Consider the following 21,312-nt stretch of genomic DNA (forward strand, 5'->3'; position numbering starts at 1 on the left):
GGAGCCCTGCAGTACTCAGCTGAGTGGCTATCAAGATTTGTGCTAGTATGCTGCAAGCTGCACAACCTGAGGGAACAGCCCTTGCCACCACCTATCAGACGAGAAGCTGAGGAGCAGCACGAGGAAGAGAAGGAGGAAAAGGAAGGGAGGCTACAATGTAGACAACCCCTTTCTGCCCAGGCTCTACGTGATGAAATAATTCACGAGTGATACCATTAATCTCAACCACACCTCCCCATTTGCCAACAGTCTCACACTCCTTACCTTTCCTCTATCACTGACCATCACATCATCCTCTTTGCGACAACACAAAAATAAAAACCACTGGAAAATGCATATTCCAATCCAAATTTATAAATTAAATCATTACATAATGCAAACAAAAATAAACTAATCACCCTTATGCATTCCCTTAGTGTTTGTTTTCCTTGTGCCTTTGCCTACCCTAGAGCTACTACGAGGTGCTTCCCCAGTGGTTGCAGCATGGCTGGTGGAAGGATGCTGACCATCAAGTGGCCTTGGAGGGTGACCTCGAGCAGCTATGGGCCGAGAGGGCATGGCTTCAGATTGCACCATTTTGGCCTGGCGGCAGCAGTCTGATCTAACTGGCTAACAGGCAACATCAAATGCACTGGCATAGCTGCAGGGGTGAGAGCACGAATGCTGTCATCCTGAGCGAGGAAAGCAGGTTCATGATCCATGGAGCCACTGCCACTCTCCCGGGGCGGCGCCTCAGCAATCCTATTGATCTGTTGGAGAACGGATTGATGGACTACAGCGAGGCCATCAAACGTTGCATCATGGTGGGTTCCACAGGAGTGCTGACGGAGGTGACCACCTGTTCCATATTGGAAAGGATGGGCTCCAAGTTCTGTACAAAGCCCTGTGCCAAGTTAGTGCTGGACTCCTCCATGCTCCTTGACATTGAGTGCAGGCTTTCCAGTGCACCAAGCATGTGGTAATGTATACCCATCAGCCTTCTTCTGTAGCCTGGACTGTCGAAGTCCTCATCCGACTCCTCAGCAGCAGAACTAATGTGTGATCTCGCCCTCCAGCAAGCTGACATCTGTGCTATCCTTTTCTCCTGCCCTGGCTCCTGCACACTTGTGCCTGGTGTCTCACCATGTGCAGATCCCTCCTCTATCCTAGCCTCTAAAATACACATAGTTTCAGTCTCTGAGCTGGTGGCTGCAAGTGTAAGATCAAGTGATGGTGTCTCTTCATCTTCACTGTCTTCTTCCTCTTCCTCCACTGATTGGGAAGGCTACAGTCGTGGGTATCTGAAATGAAACAGAAACAAGGCTTGGGTTGTGGTGAGGGGAGAAGAGAAAGTAAGAAATGTGTGCTTACTCCATCTGCAGTTTCTAAGTCAGAAGAAATTGAGGGATGAGGGAGAAGTGAGATGAGATGAGAGAAGGAGCATTATGTATGCAGTTACCTTCAGCCCGCTTCAGCCCGCCAGTGGTCACAGCTTCAGAGGTGCACCTTTCCATGATGGCCTCCATGGAGGTTAAAACATGCAGGTGCGCTTGTCCTCCTCCAGTTCTTTGCTGCTGCCTGCGGTTATGGACCACCTTCTCCTGCAAGAAAGAGGGAAGTGTGTCAGTGAATCTCCTTCAATATATTTGGGTGATGTGACTGCCATGATTATTTTTTTTATTCGTTTTTGGGATGTGGGCGTCGCTGGCAAGGCCAGCATTAATTGCCCATCCCTAGTTGCCCTTGAGAAGGTGGTGGTGAGCCACCTTCTTGAACCGCTGCAATCAGTGTGATGAAGGTACTCCCACAGTGCTGTTAGGGAGGGAGTTCCAGGATTTTGACCCAGCGACGATGAAGGAAAGGTGACATACTTCTAAGTCAGGATGGTGTGTGACTTGGAGGGGAACTTGGAGGTGGTGGTGTTCCCATGAGCCTGTTGCCCTTGTCCTTCTAGGTGGTAGAGATTGCGGGTTTGGGAGGTGCTGCCGAAGAAACCTTGGCGAGTTGCTGTAGTGCATCTTGTAGATGGTACACGCTGTAGCCACGGTGCGTCAGTGGTGGAGGGAGTGAATGTTTAAGGTGCTGGATGGGGTGCCAATCAAGCGAGTTGTTTTGCCCAGGATGGTGTTGAGCTCCTTGAGTGTTGTTGGAGCTACACTCATCCAGGCAAGAGGAGAGTATTCCATCACACTCCTTACTTGTGCCTTGTAGATGGTGGAAAGCCTTTGGGGAGTCAGGAATTGAGACACTCACCGCAGAATACATAGAAACATAGAAACATAGAAGATAGGAGCAGGAGTAGGCTATTCGGCCCCTCTAGCCTGCTCCTCCATTCAATGCGATCATGGCTGATCATCCAAGTTCAGTACCCGGTCCATGCTTTCTCTCCATATCCCTTTAGCCTTAAGAAATATATCCAACCACTTCTTGAATATGTTTAATGAATTGCCCTCTACTGCCTTCTGTGGTAGAGAATTCCACAGGTTCACCACTCTCTGGGTGAAGAAATTCCTCCTTATTTCTGTCCTAAAAGGCCTACCCCTTATTCTTAGACTGTGACCCCTGGTTCTGGATTCCCCGACCATTGGGAACATCCTCCCTGCATCTACTCTGTCCAGTCCTGCCAGAATTTTATAAGTTTCAATGAGAACCCCTCTCATTCTTCTAAACTCCAGCGAGTACAAGCCCAATCGTCACAATCTCTCCTCATACGCCATTCTTGCCAACCCAAGCATCCGCCTGGTGAATCTTCGCTGAACTCCTTCCATGGCAAGAAAATCCTTCCTCAGATAAGGCGACCAAAACTGCACACAATACTCAAGATGTCGTCTCACCAAGGCCCTGTACAACTGCAGCAAGACATCCTTGTTCCTGTACTCAAACCCTCTCGCTATGAAGGCCAACATACCATTTGCCTTCTTAAACGCCTGCAGCACCTGCATGCTTACCTTCAGCGACTGGTGCAAAAGGACACCCAGGTCTCGTTGCACTTCCCCTTCTCCCAATCTATTGCTATTCAGATAATAATCTGCCTTCCTGTTTTTGACACCAAAGTGGATAACCTCACATTTATCCACGGTATATTGCATCTGCCATGCTTCTGCCCAATCACCCAACCTGTCCAAATCATCCTATAGTTTCTCGGCATCCTCCTCACAGCACACACGCCCACCCAGCTTTGTGTCATCTGCAAATTTGGAGATATTACATCTAGTTCCCTTGTCTAGATCATTAATATATATTGTGAATAGCTGGGGTCCAAGGACCGATCCCTGCGTTACCCCACTAGTCACTGCCTGCCACTTGGAAAAAAAACCATTTATTCCAACTCTTTGCTTTCTGTCTGCCAACCAGTTCTCTATCCAAGTCAATAGCTTGCCCCCAATCCCATGTGCCTTAACTTTACATGCTAATCTCTTATGTGGGACCTTATCGAAAGCCTTCTGAAAGTCCAAATACACCACATCCACTGGTTCTCCCTTAACAATTTTACTAGTTACATCCTCAAAAAATTCCAGTAGATTAGTCAAGCACGATTTACCTTTTGTAAATCCATGTTGACTTTGTCCGATCCTGTCACTGTTTTCCAAGTGCTCTGCTATTATATCTTTTATAATGGACTCTAGCATTTTCCCCACTACCGATGTCAGGCTTACCGGTCTGTAATTCCCCGTTTTCTCTCTACCACCTTTTTTGAATAGTGGGGTAACATTAGCTACCCTCCAATCCATGGGTACTGTTCCAGATTCCATCGAATGTTGGAAGATGATCAGCAATGCATCTACTATTTCTAGGGCCACTTCCTTAAGTACCCTAGGATGTAGATTATCAGGCCCTGGGGATTTACCGGCCTTCAATCCCATCAAGTTCCTTAACACCATTTCACTACAAATACTGATTTCTTTCAGTTCCTCCCTTTAATCAGACCCTATGATCCCCGACATTTCCGGGAGGTTATTTGTGTCCTCCTTTGTGAAGGCAGAACTAAAATATGTATTTAATTGGTCTGCCATTTCTTAGTTCCCCATTATAAATTCCCCTGATTCTGACTGCAAGGGACCCATGCTTGACTTCACCAATCTTTTTCTCTTCGCATATCTATAAAAGCTTTTACAGTCAGTTTTTATGTTCCCTGAAAGCTTACTCTCATATTCTATTTTCACTTTCTTAATTAATCCCTTTGTCTTACTTTGTTAAATCCTAAACTGCTCCCAATCCTCTGGATTACTGCTTTATTTGGCCAACTTATATGTCCTCTCCTTGGATCTTATGCTATCCCTAATTTCCCTCGTTAGCCACGGTTGAGTCACCTTTTGTGTTTTATTTTTATGCCAAACTGGGATGAACAAATTCTGTACTTCATCCATGCGGTCTTTGAATGTTTGCCATTGCTTATCCACCGTTAACCCTTTGAGTGACATTCCCCAATCAACCCTACCCAATTCGCGCCTCAGACCATCGTAGTTTCCTTTATTTAAATTCAGGACCCTAGTCTCTGAGTCAACTACTTAATTCTCCATCTTAATGAAAAATTCGATTATATTATGATCGCTCTGACCCAAGGGGCCTCGTACAACAAGATTGCTAATTAATCCTTTCTCGTTACATAATACCCAGTCTAAGATGACCTGATCTCTGGTTGGTTCCTCGACATATTGGTCCAGGAAACCATCCCGTAAACACTCCAGGAATTCCTCCTCCATATTATTGTTACTAATTTGGTTAGCCCAATCTATATGTAGATTAAATTCACCCATGATGACTGCCGTGCCCTTTTTGCATGCTTCTCTAATTTCCCTTTTAATGCCATCCCCAACCTCTGCATTACTGTTTGGAGGTCTATATACCACTCCCACTAACGTTTTCTGTCCCTTGGTATTTCTCAGTTCTACCCATACAGATTCCACATCATCAGAGCTAATATCCTTCCTTACAATTGTGTTAATCCCTTCTTTAACCAGTAATGCTACCCCACCTCCCTTTCCTTTTTGCCTATCTTTCCTGAATATTGAATACCCCTGGATGTTGAGTTCCCAGCCTTCACCACCCTGGAGCCATGTTTCCGTAATCCCAATCAAATCGTATTCGTTTATCTATATTTGCGCAGCTAATTCATCCACCTTTTTACGAATGCTCCTCGCATTAAGACACAAAGCCTTCAGGCTTGTTTTTTTAACGCTCTTACACCTATTAGAATTATTATTTACTGTGGCCATGTTTGATTTAAACCCTTGATTTCTCTGACTGCCACTTTTGTTTTTCTCCTTCCTATCTTTTGCTTTTATCCTTGTTTCCCTTTCCTCTGTCCCCCTGCTCAGGTTCCCAACCCCCTGCCATTTTAGTTTAAACCCTCCCCCAGAGCACTAGCAAACACTCCCCCTAGGACATCGGTCCTAGCCCTGTCCAGGTGCAAACCGTCCGGTTTCAACTGGTCCCACCTCCCCCAGAACCGGTTCCAATGCCCCAGGAATTTGAATCCCTCCCCCTGGCACCATTCCTCTAGCCACGTATTCATCTGAAATATTCTTCTATTTCTACTCTGACCAGCACGTGGCACTGGTAGCAATTCTGAGTTTGCTACCTTTGAGGTCCTAGTTTTTAATTTACCTCCTAACTCCCTATATTCAGCTTTTAGGACCTCATCCCATTTTTTACCTATATCGTTGGTACCTATATGCACCACGACAACTGGCTGTTCACTCTCCCCTTCCAAGATGTTCTGCAGCCGCTCGGAGACATCCTTGACCCTTGCACCAGGGAGGCAACACACCATCCTGGAGTCTCGTTTGCAGCCGCAGAAATGCCTGTCTATTCCCCTTACAATAGAATCTCCTATTACTATAGCTCTACCCCTCTTTTTCCTCCCGTCCTGTGCAGCAGAGCCACCCCTGGTGCCAGGAAGTTGGCTGCTGCTGCCATCCCCTGGTAAGCCATCCCCCCCCATCAGTATCCAAAGCGGTATATCTGTTTGAGAGGGGGATGGCCACAGGGGACCCCTGCACTACCTGCCTGCGCCTACTACTCTGCCTGTTGGTCACCCATTCCCTTTATGCCTGTGCCACCCTTATCTGCGGTGTGACCAACTAATTAAACGTGCTATTCACGACATCCTCAGCATCGCGAATGGTCCAGTATGTATCCAATCGCTGCTCCAGCACCACAATGCGGTCTGCCAGTAGCTGCAACTGGACACACTTCCTGCACACATAATTGTCAGGGACACAGGAAGTGTCCCTGAGTTCCAACATAGTGCAGGAGGAGCATACCATGGGGCCGGGCTCTCCTGTCATGACTTACCCTTTAATTAATTGCAATTAAATTAAATCAAATCAATCCCACCAATTACACTACAGTTAAATGGTATATTTAAGGGCCCTGGTTTATAAACAGTCCCCGCTACACCACAGAGACTTTAGAAACTATAACCCACAGAGTTTAAGTTTAAAAAAGAGAGAAATACTCACCAACCAATCACTTACCTGCTTTCTGGTGATGTCACACTTCGATTACTTTTTACTTCTCTCCTTCCCTCCGATTTTGGAGTTCGGTAAGCCTACCTGGTCTCTTGGAGCCTTTTATACAGCCGCCGTTCTGTTCCGTGATTCCCGCCGACTCTCGCTCCGCACTGAGGCCTACCTGGTCTCTTGGAGCCTTTTATACAGCCGTCGCTCTGCTCCGCGATTCTCGCCAACTCCCGCTCCGCACTGAAGCCTACCTGGTCTCTTAGAGCCTTTTATACAGCCGCCGCTCTGCTCCGCGATTCCCGTCAACTCTCGCTCCACACTCCGCACCTAGCCTCTGACCTGTTCTTGCTGCCATAGTATTTATGTGGCTGGTCCAGTTAAGTTTCTGGTCAATGGTGACCCCCAGGATGTTGATAGTGGGGAATTCGGCGATGGTAATACCATTGAATGTCAAGAGGAGTTGGTTAGACTCTCGCTTGTTGGAGATAGTCATTGCCCGGTACTTCTGTGGTGTGAATGTTACCTGCCACTTATCAGCCCAAGTCTGAACGCCGTGCAGGTCTTGTTGCATGCGGGCATGGACTGCTTCATTATCTGAGGAGTTGTGAGTGGTGCTGAACACTGTGCAGTCATCAGCGAACATCCCCATTTCTGACCTTATGTTGGTGGGAAGGTCATTGATGAAGCAGCTGAAGATGGTTGGGCCTAGGACACTGCCCTTAGGAACTCCTGCAGCGAAGTCCTGGGGCTGTAATGATTGACCTTCACCACCATCTTCCTTTGTGCTAGGTATGACTCCAGCCAGTGGAGCATTTTCCCCCCCGATTCCCTTTGACTTCAGTTTTACTAGGGCTCCTTGATGCCACGCTTGGTCAAATGCTGCCTTGATGTCCAGGGCAGTTACTCTCACCTCACCTCTGGAATTCAGCTCCTTTGTCCATGTTTGGACCAAGGCTGTAATGAGGTCGGGAGCTGAGTGGTCTTGGTGGAACCCAAACTGGGCATCCGCGAGCAAGTTATTGGTGCGTAAGTGCCACTTGATAGCACTGTCGATGATGCCTTCCATCACTTTGCTGATGATTGAGAGTAGACTGATGGGGCGGTAATTGGCCGGGTTGGATTTGTCCTGCTTTTTGTGGACAGGACATACCTGGGCAGTTTTCCACATTGTCGGATAGATGCCAGTGTTGTAGCTGTAACGGAACAGCTTGGCTAGAGGCGTGGCTAGTTCTGGCGCACAAGTCTTCAGCACAACAGCCGGGATGTTGTCAGGGCCCATAGCCTTTGCTGTATCCAGTGCGCTGAGACATTTCTTGATATCACATGGAGTGAATCGAATTGGCTGAAGACTGGCTTCTGTGATGGTGGTGACCTCAGAGTAGGCCAAATGGATTATCCACTCAGCACTTCTGGCTGAAGATGGTTGCAAACACGTCAGCCTTGTCTTTTACACTCACGTACTGGGCTCCACCATCATTGAGGATGGGGATATTCATGGAGCCTCCTCCTCCTGTTAGTTGTTTAATGGTCCACCACCATTCACGACTGGATGTGGCAGGACTGCAGAGCTTTGATCTGATCCATTGTGGGATCGCTTAGCTCTGTCTATAGCATGCTGCTTGTGCTTTTTAGCATGCATGTAGTCCTGTGTTGCATCTTCCCCAGGTTGGCACCTCATTTTTAGGTACACCTTGTGCTGCTCCTGGCATGCTCTTCTACACTCCTTATTGAACCAGGGATGGTCCCCTGGCTTGATGGTAATGGTAGAGTGCATGATATGCCAAGCCATGAGGTTACAGATTGTGGTGGAATACAATTCTGCTGCTGTTGATGGCCCACAGCGCCTCAAGGATGCCCAGTTTTGAGCTGCTAGATCTGTTCTGAAGCTATCCCACTTAGCACGGTGGTAGGGCCACACAACACAATCGAGGGTGTCCTTAGTTTGAAGATGGGACTTCGTCTCCACAATGACTATGTGGTGGTCACTGCTACCAATACTGTCATGGACAGATGCATCTGCGACAGGTAGATTGGTGAGGAGAAGTACGTTTTTCCCTCGTGTTGGTTCTCTCACCACCTGTCGCAGGCCCAGATTGGCACTTATGTCCTTCAGGACTCAGCCAGCTCGGTCAGTAGTGGTGCTACCGAGCCACTCTTGGTGATGGACATTGAAGTCCCCCACCCAGAGTACATTCTGTGCCCTTGCTACTCTCAGTGCTTCTTCCAAGTGGTGTTCAACATGGAGGAGTAATGATTCATCAGCTGAGGGAGGGCAGTAGGTGGTAATCAGCAAGAGGGTTCCTTGCCCATGCTTGACCTGAAGCCATGAGACTTCATGGGGTCCAGAGTCAATGTTGAGGACTCCCAGTGCCACTCCTTCCCGACTGTATACCACAGTACCGCGACTCCTGGTGGGCCTGTCCTGCCGGTGGGACAGGACATACCCAGGGATGGTGATGCAGGAGTTTGGGACATTGGCTGAAAGGTATGATTCTGTGAGTATGACTATTTCAGGCTGTTGCTTGACTAGTCTGTGGGACAGTTCTCTCAATTTTGGCACAAGTCCCCAGATGTTGGTGAGGAGGACTTTGCTGGGTTGACTGGGCTGGGTGTGCCGTTGCCATGTCCGTATTGTTTTTCGTAGTGGTTTGTTACAACTGAGTGGCTTGCTAGGCTATTTCAGAGGGCAGCTAAGAGTCAACCACATTGCTGTTGGTCTGGAGTCACATATAGGCCAGACAAGGTAAGGACATCAGATATCCTTCCCTAAAGGACATTAGTGAACCAGATGGGTTTTTATGACAATCCGATAGTTTCATGGTTAACATTACTGATACTAGTAATTATTCCAGATTTATTTAATTAACTGAATTTAAATTCCCCAGCTGCCGTGGTGGGATTTGCACTCATGTCTCTGGATCATTAGTCCAGGCCTCTGGATTACTAGCCTAGTGACATTACCACTACGCTATCGTTCCCAGTATTTAATAGTTCCCAGTGTGTGCGAGCTGTGATTTGAGGATGCAAGGTTTGCAACAGTGTGTGTGAGGGTGAGGTAAAGCGTATGAATTTTAAGGTTGAGTACTGATTAATAGAGATTGTTGGTAGATGGATGATGGGAGTGTAATGAATTGAGTAGTGGATGAGGCTCATGGTGTAGCCGGTAGGATATGCCATTTGAAAATGAACTCACTCACCTTGACAACTCGTGTGAGATCATTAAATTTCTTCCTGCACTGTATCCATGTTCTTGGAGCAATACTTCTGGCATTCATCTCTGCCGCTACTTTTTGCTACTGCCTCCTGAGGGCCTCCTGCCCCCCTGCAAATACAGGACATCTCCTCCTTTCTGCCTCTTCCACAAAGACCTCCAGTGCATTGTCTGAAAACCTTAGTGTATGCTCTCTCGCATGTTCAGCCATTGCTCAAAGTATCAGAGCACAGAATCAGTTTTCAAATGACTCCCACCACTTCTTGCAGCCACACTGCACCTCCCCTTTAAGAAGTGCAGGCTGTCTTTAAGTAGCACTAGCCACTCACAGTATCAGACCCCCTGCTGATATGTGTGACCAATGAACAGCATGCTTAGCGCTGGCTGCATGCAGCAATCATGTAAAATAGCAGGCAGTATGAATTTACCATGTTGCCTGCAATGCAATGATCGGGCGCGGGTTAATTGCACGCCGCGATCCCCACATCTGTTTTCAGGTCGTATCGAATTTAACCCCCATAAACTCTTCCTTCCATTTGTTGGCTTTTTGTTCAATATTTATATTTGTGTTTTTTTAAGTGTTGGTTGACAATGCAAATTATATGCTTGATCTGTAATGGCATTAATAAACGTTTATTTATGCATTTGGTAATGTCACAAAGTATAAATGTCTTTGAATAGTAACACAATGGTATTAATGCTCTGGAACAGTGACAACAGGTCAGTTTCATCATCTAAAAATAATTAGGATTTATTAGGAGATATTTGTATAGCTGTGCTCCTCAGCTAAAGCTGCTTTTACATTGGCCTTGGAAAGGTGCTTGCAACAAGTGGGTCTAATCCAGCCATCAGCTTCCCCTATTTAAACTTGTCGGATTTACTAAAATTACTATTCTGTGATCCTGCGCTACCAGCTGGGAATCGTGCTTGAAGAGAGTGAGGCTCAGAGATGGATCACTGAATTTACCCTCAAGACCGGCTGCTTTTTTTTACTGGATCTCATCAGCAACTGGTCTTAGTGAGTCTTGCAAGCTTACCTTAGGGTTGCCGCTGGGTGTGTGGGACTCCTGCTAATTGGAGTACATACCCAGTATCCCTACTCTCTGTCTCCTACCTCCTAACCAATTCCCTACCCATGTCAATAGGTTATCTACAATTCCATGCACTCTCATTTTTGTTAACAGTCTCTTGCATGGAACCTTATTGAATGCCTTCTGGAGTCCCTATAGACAACATCTATAGACACTCCCTTATCTATCACTTTAGTTACCTCCTCAAAATCGCAACTAGAATCATTAGACATGACTTACCCTTTACAAATTCATGCTGGCTCTCTCTTATCCGCTCATATTTGTCCAAGTGCTCAGTCACTCGGTCCCTCATATCAGATTCTAGTAACTTCCCCACAACAGACGTTAGACTAATAGGTCAATAATTTCCTAGTTTATCTCTCCTGCCCTTCTTAAATACTGGAGTGACAATGGCAATTTTCCAATCTAAAAGGGACAATTCCTGAATCAGGAGAGTTTTGGAAGGTTATGACTAGAACATCTACAACTTCTTTCTGCAATTCTCTTCCCTCTTCTCCTGAAGGCATTTCCTCTTGTAAGGGTATAGTTTTGTTAGCACTGGTAGCCCTTTGATCAAATGACCTTGCTTCATATGTCAACCTAGAATGTGATTGTTGGCAGAATATTTGAGCTCAGAGAGCATCACAGCTGAGCCCAATACTGGCATTCAACAACAGTATGAATATATTATGGTGTCATTAACATTAAAAAAATTCCCAACAAACTTCAAAGGGGGAAAAGGGGTGGGCATTGAGTCTTTGTGGGAGGGTTAGGGGGGGCAATCCAAAGCTTGGCCAAAGAGATGCGTGGAGGTGGATCAACAGGAGTCCAGAATCAGAACCAGTTGATGCGAGAAGAGACGTAAACCAAAGTTCCAGAGGTAGAGTAGGGAGAGATCATGAATGGATTTATAGGTGAGGGTGAGGATTTTAAATGCAATCTGTTGGGGATAGAGAGCCAATGTAGATCTACACGAATGGAGACAATGGGCTCAATGGTGTTAGTGTGTGACAGGATAGAAGTAATGGGGGGAGAAATTCAGTTGTGAGCGCCACCTATTAGCGCCTTAAGAGGGCGATAAGTGGGGCGCTAACCAACTAGCATCCGGGCGTGGCGAGCCCTGCGCCTCTCGCAAAATTGAGCGGACATTTAGCGGCGGCGCTAAACCCTACCGCCTGCTCTCCTGCGCACGCAGATCTTGACATCATTCCAGAGTGCAATGCACTTGGGGCGCCCCGGACCGGAAATTCAGTAGTGCCCCCCGCCTTTCCGCCTGTCGCTACCAACGACAGGTTGACTGGAATGCTTCCCAGTCGCTGTGGGGCTGGGGTGGGCGCTATTTAAAGGGGGCTCTCCCTGTTTTCTGTATGGTAGCCATTTTTGGACCACTCATTCTGGGAGAGAGAGAGAGATTTGCTGAGAGACAAAGGGAGAAAGAGAGACTTCTGCATTGAGTCAACGCTGTCTGAGGTAGTTTTGGCTTCTGCCCATAACTTTGTAGTTGCTTTGTTTTTTCACCGGCATAACTTTGATTGCCCACATATTATGGGGGCTGCAATGGATGGGCATGTCGTGCTTCTCCATCACATTGAGAGGGCACAGAGACGCAGAGATAGAGTGGCAATCATGGCCAGACGGAGGAGAGCCAACAGGCGTCAGTAAAGGAGACCTTACTGTCCCAGGGTTTTTCGACAACAGTTCTCATACATCAATATGTCTGAGGAGCAGTGTTTGCGAAGGCTGCGATTCAGCAAGGAGGTGGTCACTGAGCTCTGCCACCTCCTCCAGCCAGATCTGCAACCTCAGCTGAGGAGCAGGACGTCTCTGTCGGTGGCAGTGGCTCTCAACTTTTATGCCACCGGCTCCTTTCAATCTGCTACTGGGGACATTGCCAATATCCCACAGTTCGCAGTGCATTGCTGCATCCGTCAAGTCACAAATGCCCTCTTTAAAAGGAGACGAGAGTACATCTCTTTCCCGATGACCTCCGACAAGCAGCAAGATTGCGCAGCGGGCTTTGCAAGAATAGCGGGCTTCCCCATGGTGCAGGGCGCCATTGACTGCACCCATGTGGCTTTGCGGGTGACGCAAGAGAATGCCAAGGATTTTCACAACCGAAAGGGCTTCCATTCCTTGAACGTCTGTAGGATTCGCAAAATTGAACTTTATATTATAAAGGGTCGAATGGCAGAAGAGGCCATGATTTTAAAGACTGTTTTAAAAGAAGCCCAGAAAAAGGGGCATACAAAATGGCCGCCAGACCACGTGACCAACTTATTGGGACACTTTAAAATGGTTCCTGCAGTCCTCAGACAGCTTTGTGGATTCAACCCACAGTAAGTTCTGGAAGCCGTTTCTGAGAGAACGAAACCAGACACCCACATATACATATAGATTGGATGCAGATCCAGTCAAGATCGGCCTGGAGACAAAGGCCATCTAAATGTTGACCCAGACAAAAGGGAACAGTTCCATATTCATAAAGAATGCACCAAGGACTCGATAAAAAGATCAACAGGACATTAAAACAATTAAAACAAGGCTGCAATAGATAGATTTTTGGACTCTAGGGGAATCAAGGGATATGGAGATCGGACGGGAAAGTGGAGTTGAGGTCGAAGATCAGCCATGATCTTATTGAATGGCGGAGCAGGCTCGAGGGGCCGTATGGCCGACTCCTGCTCCTAGCTCTTATGTTCTTATAATGGTGCTGGAGGAAATGGAAATAAAAATTGGGAGAGATGTAAAACGGGCTGCCGATTCACTATCACCTGCATTACATTATCACACAGTGTTAAGATATACCCCTTCCAGTGGTCACCGGAAATGATGATGAAAATGGGGAAGGCGCTAAAGTGGGTGGACATCCGCCATTATGGATTTCTGACCCATTTCTCACTGCTGTATGCCCATTTAGCACCACCAAATTGGGCAGAGGTGAAAGAAAGTCTAAGCTAAACTACCTACTCCAAGTCTGCCTTTGGCCAACAATTTGAAAACAAAAGGCAGGAACAAATAAAGACTCAGAAACCAGTACAGGTATCTATTTATCAAATTATGGAGAGAGTTTGGTCCAGGGGCTGGTTGATTCAGAGCCACAATTGGAAGACTCAAAACGCATTAGTGTCATGGTGTGGGGAGAGCAAAAAGAGGTGTGGAGGGAAGACTTTCTGACGTAATAAGACTCACTACGCACTTGGTTTGAGCATAAAGTAAGGCTTTAATCAACTTGTTTCAGAACATGGAAGTCTAGTTGTATTTCACTAGCTCCTTGTCTTACAAAATGTCCCAGGCAAGCTGGGACCCACGCCTGAGTATTTATACTCCTTGGACGGCGCCACCAGCTGGCCGTCCAGCGTTATTTCATAAGTAGTTTCTTGATGATGAGATTTATAACATTCTTCCTGCCTAAAAGATTTGGAAGTCCGACGACTTCCTCTTAACGGATTAGGCGGACCACGAATAGCCGCAGTCTTATAGATTTTTGTTTATGGCCAAAAGGCACATCTCCCCGGACCGTGTCTTGGTCCCTGGGCCGCTTGATCCGTACCGGTGGATCGACGGGGCCCGTGTTGCTCTGATCGACCCGAGGGAGGCTGGGGAGATCGTGACTCTGGGTGCAGGTCCCCACAGGCGCAGAACTGGCTTCATCCCGTTGGTTAGCCGGGGATTGACCGGCGTCCTGGCCCGGGGTGGCCATCCCACGGGGAGCGCTCAGCTCCCCGAGCGGATCCAGCGGGGCAGCCGGCAGATCCCTCGATGTCCCAGGTAGGGTGTCATCCTTGGGGGAGCGCAGAGTGTCGGCCTCATCCCCGTGGGTCCCTCCATCAGTTGGGTCCGCGCAACCGACCGGACAGGGAGCCAGGTCCCGGAGCGAAACGGTGGACTCCTGGCCATCCGGGTACCGCACGTGCACGTACGTGGGGTTGACGTCCGTAAGTTCTACCTCATCGACTAGAGGATTGGTTTTCGACGATCGGACGAATCTTCGGAGTAGCACGGTGCTAGGAGCTGCCAACCATGATGGTAGAGATGTCCCATGGGTGGAGCGACGCTGGAAGCTGAAGAATCGCTCGTGAGGTGTGACATTGGTAGAAGTAGAAAGGAGAGACCTGATGGAATGCAACATGTCAGGGAGCATAGTTTCTCACTGCTGGTCTGGTAGATTGCGTGACCTCAGCGCAAGACGAACAGCATTCCAAATGACAGCGTTGTATCTCTCAACCTGTCCGTTACCAATGGGATGGTACGGTGTCGTTTTACTTGTGGTGATTCCCCGTTGGGAGAGATAACTTTTGAGTTCGCTTGACATGAAGGAGGGACCCCAATCAGAGTGGATGAAATTGGCCGTACCGCAAAGGGAAAAGACTTGATCAAGGCATTTGATCACTGTGGCAGTAAGCATATTGGGACTGGGGAAAGCAAAGGGAAAGCGTGAATATTCGTCCACCATAGTCAGTAAGTTGGTGTTCCGCATTGAGGAAGGCAATGGCCCTTTAAAGTCAATGCTGAGTCGCTGCATAGGCTGCATAGCGTGTATGAGCGAGCCATCCGACGGACGGAAGAATTGCGGTTTTAACTCCGCACATATTTTACAGGAGGAGCACGTTCTTTTCACATCTTTCGTAGAAAATGGGAGATTTTTAGATCGCACAAAGTGCAACATACGGGTAACGCCAGGATGGCATAAGTCAGTATGAAGATCCGCCAGAGTTGAAGTTGACATAGAAGAGCAGAATGCCCGCGTGAGGGTATCTGGGGCCACATTCTCTTTGCCGGGTCAATAATGTATGGTGTATCCAAAGGCAGCCAATTCCATCCTCCGGAGTTGTATTTTGTTATTCTTGATCTTAGTGCATTTCCGGTTATCCAGCATAAAGGCCACGGAGCGCTGATCGGTTATAAGCGTGAAATAGCGACGAGCGAGAAAATGACTCCATTTACGTACCGCTTCGATGATGGCCGTAGCCTCCTTCTCGACAGGAGGATAATGGAGCTCGCTACCCTGCAAAGTTCTGGACAGAAATGCAACGGGTCAACCACCTTGATTCAAGGTAGCTGAGATCGCCACATCCGATGCATCGCACTCGACCACGAAAGGAAGATTTTCATCAATGGAACGAAGCGTGGCTTTTTCCAGTTGTCGCTTGAGGAGGTTGCAAGCTGAAATAGCCATTGCCTCCAATGGAAATGACTTAGCGTGAAGCAGGGGCTGGATCTTGTCGGAGAAGTGGGGTATCCATTTCGCATAATAGGCGAACATGCCGAGTGCCCGACGAAGAGAGCCGAGATTCGTAGGGGGAGGGAGCTCCTGAAGCGGACGAAGTCACTCCGGATCCGGTTTGATGATACCGTTGCCCACCCAGTAGCCAAGGATGTTGACTGATGGTACTGATTTCACAGATTTGGACTCATTTAAGGTTAAGTTGCGACGACGGAGAACGTCAAAACATTTCTGGAGGTTGGCATCATGCTCCTTCTGGTCATGACCGGCAATGGTGATATTATCCAGATATGGAAAAGTGTCCGTTAAGTTCTCCTGTTTGACTAGGCTATCCATTGCCCATTGAAAGATGGCCACCCCATTGGTGACCCCAAATGGAAGGCGACAAAACTGGTAAAGCCGACCATTGGCCTCAAAGGCCGTATACTTTTTGTCAGAGTCCTTTAACGGTACTTGATGATATGCGCTCTTTAAATCAAAAGTTGAAACTACCTTGTAGTTGGCAAGGTTATTGACCATGTCATCGATGCGTGGTAGTGGGTAGGCATCCAGTTCGGTATACTGGTTAATAGTTTGCGAGTAATCGATGCAAAGACGTTTCTTGTGTTGCTTCAGAGGATTTTTAACAATGATGACTTGAGCCCGCCAGGAAGATGAACATGGCTAGAAGGCAAGAGATTTCTGCCTCGATAAAGGCTCGATCATCTTGGCTGAAACATCATGATTTAGTGACTATGGGCTTACATCAGGGGGAAAGATTGGCAAACAAGGAGGGCTCATCGAGCGAAGCCGCCGAAAGCGCACAAAATGGTACGTTTGAAATATTAAGCTCTGGCTTTGACCCTCCAAACTCGAAAGTGAGTCTTTTGTGTTGCTTCTGGAAATCCTGTCCCAGGAGCACATCACTGCATAGGTTCTTGAGCACCCCGAGCCGGGTGGAGAAATAAGTGCGGCCATTGAGGATAAGGTCGACAAGACAAAAGCCGGAAGAAATGGTGGCCAGTGTCGTCGGAGCCATTGCAATTTCCCTATCCGAGGGGTAAATATGCAGTTTTAACTTACTGACAGCCCACTCACTCACTGTCAGAGCTGCATGAGTCGATTAGTGCACTCAAAATGTGTCCATTTACCGAAACCTTCGTGGCTGCATGGGACAGACTTTGGGGAAAAACAGCTGTGATGGGAGGAGGGACAATTTTACCCTTGACAGCTGTAACCTTAGTAGTGGTTCTTGGGGGAGGAGCAGTTTTATAGATTGCAGCTGTAACCTTAGTAGTGGCTCTTGGGGGAGGAGCAGTTTTATAGGTAGTAGCTGCAAAAGTAACAGGAGCTCTCGGTATACCTTAGAAAAGTGGCCTTTCTTACTAACAGTGGCTCTTGACTGGCATACCTTAGAAAAGTGACCTTTCTTGCTGCAATGATTGCAGGTTGCGTTACGAGCAGGACAACATTTCCTATAACGGAACGCACCTCCACAGAAGAAACACTTCCTTCCGGATTGCCAAGATGCCGCTAGGGTGGGGTCATCATCAGTGTAGGTTTCTAGGGTAGGGTTGCCTTCAGCCAGGTTGGAGTCGTCATCCGTGAGGGCTTCCGCCCGAGGCCTTTCGAAGGAGTCACTAAAAGTGATAGCAGCAGCCCGTGCACGTGGTGAAAGATAGGTATCTGCATTCCTCTTTGCTAAGCCCAGAGAACATGCCTGGTCATAGGCAGCCTGTAACTTGAGGGTTTTATTCTCCAACAGATGCTGACATATGAAGGGAGATGCAATCCCATTAATAAAGGAATCACGAATTAATGCCTCCTGGTACTGTTCAGCTGTAACAGCTTTAAGATTGCAATCCTTCCTGAGCCTGCAAAGTTTCTGAAGGAATTCGTCAAGTGATTCCCCGGGTTGTTGTTGAGTTGTGGCCAGTAGATGCCGAGCAAAAATTTCATTTGGGGACTTGACATATAGCTGCTGTTGTATTTGGATAGCGGCGTCATAGTCTACACAGTCTTCGATATAATCAAACACATGAGGGGATACATAATTAGCAAGCATCTCTAATTTATTAGTGACATTTTCACCACACACCCTGAGGAAGTTGCTGAAAGTACGATACCAGTGTTTCCATACCTTAGCATTTGTAAGTGAATTCGGGTCCAGGTCGAGATGGGCAGGGCTGAGTAGTTTCTCCATGATGGATCGATTACTTGTCTGAGTTCCCTTCTACGGTTCGAGTCATAGCTGGCTGTTCCCGAAATCACCCAAAGCATGGAGTCGATATCAAGTTGATTAAATTGACGTAAAAAAAATCACTACGCACTTGGTTTGAACATAAAGCAAGGCTTTAATTAACTTGTTTCAGAACATGGAAGTCTAGTTGTATTTCACTAGCACCTTGTCTTACAAAATGTCCCTGGAAAGCTGGGGCCCACGCCCGAGTATTTATACTCCTTGGACGGCGTCACCAGCTGGCCGTCCAGCGTTATTTCATAAGTAGTTTCTTGATGATGAGATTTATAACACTTTCCTTCTCCTTTCTTCCTCTGCGTGGAGAAATGATTGGTCTCATGATTGGTCTCCATTTGGTAGCATTTTGAGATTGGTAACTTAAGATGTAGTGAACCATGGGCATGAACCCACTTTCCAGGGTGTAGCTCATTGGTGTTTCCTCAATGTGCCAGATTTCCATCATGCCAGCCAGCTGCCCACTCAAAACAAGTGAAAAGAAACAGCTCGCCAGCTTCGGGCAGGTCAAAATTGCAGGGGGCCACCTTTCGGCACCAAGGTATGTCGTGGGGGGAGCCCATGGCAGTGTGGAAGTGTAGTCAATGTTGTAATGTAGGAAATGTGGCAGCCAATTTGCACACAGCAAGGTCCCAAACAGCAATTTGGTAATGACCAGGTAATCTGTTTTGGTGGTGTTGGTTGAGGGATAAATATTGGCCAGGACACCAGGGACAACTCCCCTGCTATTCTTCAAAACAGTCCATGGGATCTTTTACATCCACCTGAGCGGCAGATGGGGTTTACCATCTCATCCAAAAGACGGCACCTCTGACAGTGCAGCGCTCCATCAGTACTGCACTGGAGTGTCAGCCCAGAATGCATTATCTAGTAGGTGTCACTAGATAGCAATCAGGAGCAGGAACCCTGACTTTTGTTTCCTCTCCTCTTCCAGCCCAGGGACACTAAGACCAATTGTACATTGCCTATTACCACCTCAGTTAAAATCAGCTAACGTAACACAGACTGAACACCAATCCTAGCAGCTTCTGGTTTTTGGTCTATATATAGTGCCTTTACCAACAAAGCCATTAGCTGGAGCAAATTGAAAGGTTTCTGAACTTCTGGGTCTGAAGACAAAACTTGTGTTGTAGGGCTATGAAGGTATTGAATCTTCTACCCATCTTCCAAAAGTGCCTCTACAAGTATTCACCTCTAGAAATCATGAATTTTTCAACTACATTTTCTTTTTCAAAATGGTATATTTATCCAGAGTGCTAGCAACATGAAGTTCAATCAACCGAGTGAGGTGCAGAAATCATCAGTGCTTTACAAAAGAGTGTTAATACAACTGACGTCGTTGGAAAAACTAGAAACACTTTTTTTGCTTGTCTAGTTGAAGGAGAACCACAAGAACATAGAAAGTCTAAAGATTATTAATGGGAGTTGGGCAGCATGGGTGAAATTACTTGATTTAACTGTGTGAGTTAACAAGTTGAACAACCATGGATCTGGACACTGAGGGAAGCACAGGGATGAAATAAAAGTTCTGTTTGAAGAGTGGCCTTGAATTTTAGTTTGCAATCCATTTCTGCTAAGTACCAGTTATAGTGGTATGAGGGGGGCACGGTGGCATAGTGGTTAGCACTGTTGCCTCACAGCGCCAGGGACCCGGGTTCAAATCTGGCCTCGGGCGACTGTCTGTGTGGAGTTTGCACATTCTGTCTGCGTGGGTTTCCTCCGGGTGCTCCGGTTTCCTCCCACAGTCCAAAGATGTGCAGGTTAGGTTGATTTGGCTATGATAAATTGACCCTTAGTGTTAGGGGATTAAATACGTGGGGTTACGGGAATAGGGTGGGATATGTGTCGGTGCAGGCTCGATGGGCTGAAATAGCCTCTATCTGCACTGTAGATTCTGTGATTCTGTGATTCTGAGTTACTGGAATGGTTCATAGGTAAATGCATTGCCGGTATGGCACTAAGTTGCATCTGTTTTTTTGCCTCTCCCAGGGGTGGAGGGGAGCAGGTGTAGATTAGCCATGATACTCCAGCCATCATGAGTGTGGGACAGGCTTGATGGACTAGCTGGTCTTCTCCTGTCTGTCAATTTTGCATGTTCGCATGTATCTACCATTAAGATGCTAGCTTTGATCTCTGGTGTGTGTGCTGAGTTAGTTTATTTCATCCAGAGTAGCAGTTGACATGCTACTATTTACCACAATGCCCCTGGCCCTGGGAGGAGAAAATTATGCCAGCGTTCCCAATCCTGATCAGAATTCCATAACCGTCCCAACCCACCCCACCTCCTTCCGTGGCATAAGCAATGTGTTGGGATTGAATTTGGCTGTGATGCCACAATAGTTCAATAGTCTCTTGTCCCCCCACTGTGTAAACTGGCCGTGCAGAATGGCTACCTGGGCGAACTGCCTGAGAAATTGTACCTCACCTCTACCTGAGGAATTAAGCAATTTTCTCTTCTCTAAGCGGTGAGTTATGCCACTTCTACGTCAATGGGAAAAGAATTGTGCCCACTGAGGGTCTGGAGAGTTATTTACACGAGAATTTCCTGGATCAGCTGATTTGCATAGCTATTGGCATAAATCCAGTGTAAAATGGGTGTAATATGCACGGAGATTGGAGTGCAGCCTTTATAAAGACAGTTCTGGATAAGCACTGCAGCAGCAGACTGGGGGTCAAGCGGGTAAGTAAGGAGCAGTGCTTGACTCACTTGGTTGACTGTCAGCTAACCTCATTGCACGTCTCATGAATCTTTTTCTGCCACTTTTCAAGACTGTCTACTAAAGGAGCAGCTGGCACAAGCAGCCAAATAAAGCCACTGGATGTGCCACACAGACACAGCAGATGATGCCACAATTTCACAGACTCTGACCCCCAAGTCCTCCCTGAGGAAATTGAGATCAGGAAACCATAGCTGCAAACCTGGCAGAAATGTTACCGATGCCACCTGAAGGGAAGTGGCACTGGCATTGAATGCTGACTCGCTCACCATTGGGACTGCAGACTATTGCTGCAAGAAATTTAATAACCTCACCAAAGCAGGTAAGGAAACACACTGGCCACTCTCCCATTTCTTCCTTAGGCACCCTGGGCACCAGCATACTCTTCATTCACTTGTACAACTGACTCTTCAC

The 21,312-nt window shown here is 47.3% G+C and overlaps 1 pseudogene; it reads right to left on the bottom strand.

Annotated features, from left to right (window-relative positions):
- Positions 1-390: 390 nt before the first annotated feature.
- Positions 391-1,505, bottom strand: LOC147115939 (uncharacterized; annotated as a pseudogene).
- Positions 1,506-21,312: the final 19,807 nt, after the last annotated feature.

Source organism: Somniosus microcephalus, chromosome 6 (assembly GCF_052327205.1).
Source record: "Somniosus microcephalus isolate GS21.2 chromosome 6, FLI_Smic_1.0, whole genome shotgun sequence".
Classification (NCBI taxonomy): domain Eukaryota; kingdom Metazoa; phylum Chordata; class Chondrichthyes; order Squaliformes; family Somniosidae; genus Somniosus; species Somniosus microcephalus.